Source organism: Dendroctonus ponderosae, unplaced genomic scaffold (assembly GCF_020466585.1).
Source record: "Dendroctonus ponderosae isolate FM_Combo_2020 unplaced genomic scaffold, Dpon_F_20191213v2 Dpon_F_20191213_5, whole genome shotgun sequence".
Taxonomy (NCBI): Eukaryota; Metazoa; Arthropoda; class Insecta; order Coleoptera; family Curculionidae; genus Dendroctonus; species Dendroctonus ponderosae.
Window position 1 is genome coordinate 24741 of NW_026018715.1, and position 4848 is coordinate 29588.

General features: G+C 35.3%; 1 long non-coding RNA gene across 1 annotated transcript; it reads right to left on the reverse strand.

Annotated features, from left to right (window-relative positions):
• Nucleotides 1–4827, reverse strand: LOC125504491. Its single transcript, XR_007281527.1, has 2 exons — nucleotides 1948–4827; nucleotides 1–1120 (listed from the first exon to the last, which is right to left on the reverse strand). It is a non-coding gene; the product is annotated as an uncharacterized LOC125504491 (long non-coding RNA).
• Nucleotides 4828–4848: the final 21 nt, after the last annotated feature.

Here is a 4848-nt window from a genome sequence, read left to right on the forward strand (position 1 = left end):
TAAGTTCCGGATATGGTCCAGCAGGTCATCTGTTTTGAGGTCTCTTTGCAGGGTGGAATTTCTGACAAAGTACGGGGCCTTGGCTGCTATCCTCAGTATCCGATTCTGGATTGCTTCTTCCTCTGCTCGGCATCAAGCTGCTGGGCGGCAGAGGTGGCCTGCTTTTTCTTTTCGCTGGTGTTGTCCTCTGGCTGGCTGGTCCTTGTCTGGGCTCCTCTGCGAGTGTCCCTCCTTTGTCCCGGATCTGTGGACAAACTCTGGGCCTTAGAATTGTCCTCGTAGGAGGACACGGGCCTGGCTCGCTTCCTCCTTCGACGGCGATTTGAGCTTTGATATCCCTCGCCGTCTGAGGAGTCCGTCACCGGGCCCCTGCCCTCCTTGGAGGCAGTTGAGGGAGCTGCCGCCTCAGCGGGTCCCTCAACTGAGTCACTGTCACTGCTGGAGGAGGCTGCGCTCTCCTCCATTTTTTCCTCCGCAGCCATAATTTAATAGTGTTGAATCGACACACACGTGGACTGGCGGATGGTCAGCATTATTGTTATACGAGATGGCCCATAACTCCTCCCCTAGTAGATTCAGCTTACACGGATTGGTTTGGAAGCTGAACGTCTTCTTCTGGAATGGCTACTCTGGCATCTCGGAGTAAACATCGGGTGGATTTGAGCTTTTTGTAAGCCAAATATGAAATCAATAATGTGATTATTATGTATACACAAATTGTCCATATACTCGGTTTTAAATCATATACACTGTTTGATAACAAATTTCAGTTTATTTTTTCGATACGGTTCTTGATTTTGAAAAGGTCATCCAGTTTGATGTCTTTGCTGTGTATGCTGAGGTTCAGTAGTGGTAGTTCTTTGAGTTTATCATTGAAGTCTGGAAATAGTATTGGTTGAGTACGATCTTGAAAGGGTTGGCGAAGATTTCTGATTGATTCTTGGCTGGAAGTAATGCTGCATCCTATTGGTACATGGGCAATATAGGTTCCGAATAGCGTCAAATGTTCTTCATGCACTGGACAATTCAAATGGATACGTTCGTCTTTTGGGAAGATGAGGGCCCAGTGGCTGGAGTCGTCTGACTGGTTGAATATAGGGGTAGTTATTTTAACTTCTATCTGTTGGCAATTAGGGGGGTGTGTCCATTAGCTTTCATCAATTGGATTCTGCAGGAGTCATTTTGTCCTTTTTCTTTCAGATCAGCTTGATCACAGAGATAGTAGTGATCTCTTAAATTTAGGCATTCAGCTTTTTGATATGAGAAATGCAATTCGTTTTTGATTAAGAATTTATCTTTTGGAAGAATTACCGTGAATAAGCTCTTTTTATAGATAGGTATTGAATATAAATGAAAATATTCGAATTCGTAAGTATAAGTTATTGGAATGCGTAACAAGATTTTAAGACTTTATTGTTTAAGATGAAACTATCTACCTTTATTATTTTCTCAAAAATCATGATGTTTTCTAATGAAACTCCTATAGGCATTCTTTTAGTACAAACGGTTTTTTGAATATGCTGTAACTCTACTAATAAATCATTGGTTTTTATAATACTTGGATGTAATATTTTTAGTTTAGAGAAGGTTATAACGTACCTATATCGTTCAACATAGAGTCAATTATTTCGTATAGATTTATTACTTCACTAATTGTATCATTTATATAGTTAAAAAATTTTTAATTTAAAGTATTTTTATTAACAAATAATGCTATTTGACTTAATTTTGATTCAAGCTATTTTTCATTATGAGATATTTAATTAATGGTCTTATTAAATTTATTTATCAGATTAAGAGAAGCAGCGTTTTCTTTGATAATATTTATCGCTAGTTTATTTTGATTATTTTGTAGTTCATTAATTAAATGATTATAACGTTCTCCGTCTGCGAAATCTAAATTTCCCGTTATTGATTTAAAAAATGATCCTGCAATGTTAATCATACCTCTTATTCGCTGTGGGTGTGGAATGAATTCGCTAATTTTAGATTGGACCGTTTCTTGAGTAAGTAAAAGTATTTTTAAAAAGTTTCATGTTTCCATTTTATATTCATCATCAGAATGAGTTAATTAAAGCTATATTGCGTTTGAGAGGTTTTTTTTTATATTTGAAAGATGAATTTTTCTTTTCTTGTCAGTTTGACCTGTCCTTTTCTGAAAGTCAACAGCAATTAATTTAGAAGGTTTTTCCAATTTGTCAGCATGTTTTTGTCGTATATGCTTTTTTACGTAAACTGTTTGTTTTGGTTCAAATATGTCTTCAGGGTTGTCTTTATCCATATTAAATTTTGATGATAAATGTTCCTTTTTATCTCTAAGTTTTTCATTTATTTCGTTATAAAAGACTCTGGAATTATAAAACTTTAATGAACAAAACCGTTTTTAAAAAGTTTTATTCAATACAACGACAAATAGGCTTGACTACTTAACGCCACGAGGTGGTTACGAAGAATGATATTTTATATGAAACAATCAAATGAGGTAAACATAACTGCTGACACGTCGAATTCTGGAGCCTGGTGGCTTCTTGCGATTCTGGTTGCAGAATCGGTTGTTATCGCTATGTAACTTCTCCCTCCTCAGGATTCGAAAATAACGGACCGTTTTTTCGAAGGGGCAGTTGCTGCGTAATCATCTGGTACTTGAAAATCCGTAGATTTGTGGAAGGCATTTCAGGTCGATAGCCAAAAGATTTTGACTCGGTTCCATTGGCTCGTCAATAGGAGAATCAAAAGAAATGTGCAGACGCCCACAATACCAAAGAAGGCGTATTCTTGGTGTTTTGACTTCTGGTTTAGAGTCACTGGTAAATTTTGATTGGCTATTTCCTTCAAATGATAAATTTCGTCCCGATTAATTTTGGAAATGTTTGGTGCGTCCAACAACTTCGTAGTTATTGTTTGAGGTAGTGTGATTTTCGGCAAGATAAATGGGTTTTCCATTTGAATGTTGATGTTGTTGATAAATTTCTTTTTATTAATTATAATTTCGCAATTTTCCGGGATCTTGACAAGGGTTGATGTTTCAAGCAGGTGATACTGATCGGTACCACATTTGGATATTAACTTTGCAGGTTCTGTTAACAGTACGAGAACCAATTCTTGCGTTACTTGTTCAACTATTGGCTCTGCTAAATTAATGTTGAAGGTTGGGCAATTATGTAATGCTTTGCTTTTTAAAAGTTCATTAATACAGACATCTTGTGGGTGAAACTCTTTGTTGCAGTAATACGTGTCTTCTATTTTTGGACAAGGGTGACTGATATGCTGGTTTCCTACTTCTTCTTGTGCGAGGTAAGGGTATTGGGGAATGAATATGGTTCTATTTGGGACAATGGGGTATAGGTGGAAAAACATTAAATCTTCTGGCTTTAGTATAAGTACGTGTATTGCAAAAATTATTTTTGTCCGAGAGAAACTAACCTGAGTTCCAAAAAATTAATAATATGAGAGTATATTTTGAAATTTTGGGATTGCTGCAACTTTATACCTGCTTTCTAAATATTTTAGCATAGTTGTTAGTTCGTTAGTAGGCAAAATACTGTTATGCAGCGCATTTAACTTGGAAAACATTATTGCGTCCTCTAAATTATTCAAAACCATAATTAAGTTTTGACAATCTAAGTTTAATTGCGTTATTGACCCATGAAACCCAAGATCATGCTGCACGTTGGTTATGGTTTGTTGCATTAGTTGCTGAAAGGACCTTATTCTTAATCTAACAAGTTTGTCCTGATTGTGGTTAAGGGTAGTTATGGTCTTATTGTAATGGGCGATCAAACCTTTGGATAGTGACATTTGAAGTTTTAGTTCATTGTTGATATTTATTTGATTACTCTCTAAAGTAGCAATTGCTTCATTGTAATGTTGGCCGTCTTAAGCCTCAAGTGTACCAAAAAGCCATTTATTAATTTGTCCTACCACATTTAAGAAACCTCGTTTTTTTCGATTATTTGGTATTAAATTTTGAAGTTTACTTGATGCGATGTGAATTAAGTTGTCGGTTCTTATTAGTAAACTTTCTGATAACTGATGATATGATATTCCGTTAGTACCGTTATGTGACTTTAAATAGCCTTTAAGAATTAGAAAATTGCTTTTTACATTTTTCATTTGAGTAATTATCTCAATTAAATCTATATAGCGTAGAAATGTATGTTTACTATAAACTAGCTTAATCGGAAGTATTGGATTATTTAAGGAATTTAGTTGTATTTCCGTTTCATCTGACCATTTTCAATCGGAATTTTCACAATCGGGATTTTCCATTTGAGACCCATTTCCTTGGTTTCTCTGAAAAGAATTACTAATTTAATGTGACCAGTTATGATTTCAAAAGGAGTAAATTTTGTTACAGTGTGAATAGAATTGTTATAACCCAAAACTGCTCGCTTGATTAATTGATCAGTTAAATGATCAGATCAATAAAATCTAATATATTACGTGCTGCTGAAGATTTTCCTTTACTCGCCCAGATCTTCAAACTTGGGACGAAATAAAAATGCACTTCAACAAAAGTTCAGTGACCCCATAACTAGAACTAACTAGCAGCAACAACTAATATTCCTTTCTAAAACTAATGAAACTACAGAAGATTATATTCAAAAATTTAAATCTCTTGTTAGTTAATCTCTTGTCTCTCAAATTAAATGCAAAAACGAGGTGGCCAAAGTTCAATCAATATTGGTTATTAACTCAAAAACAGTTGAAAATCATTACAGAACATTTATATCGAGCAGGCTTGGAATTGTGCGAATAGTAGCAATATGCAATAAACGTACGGCATTCCATTTATAAAAAGGTAAGTTTGGTCTACCACTTGACTTTGAGACACCCTGTGTCAATAAG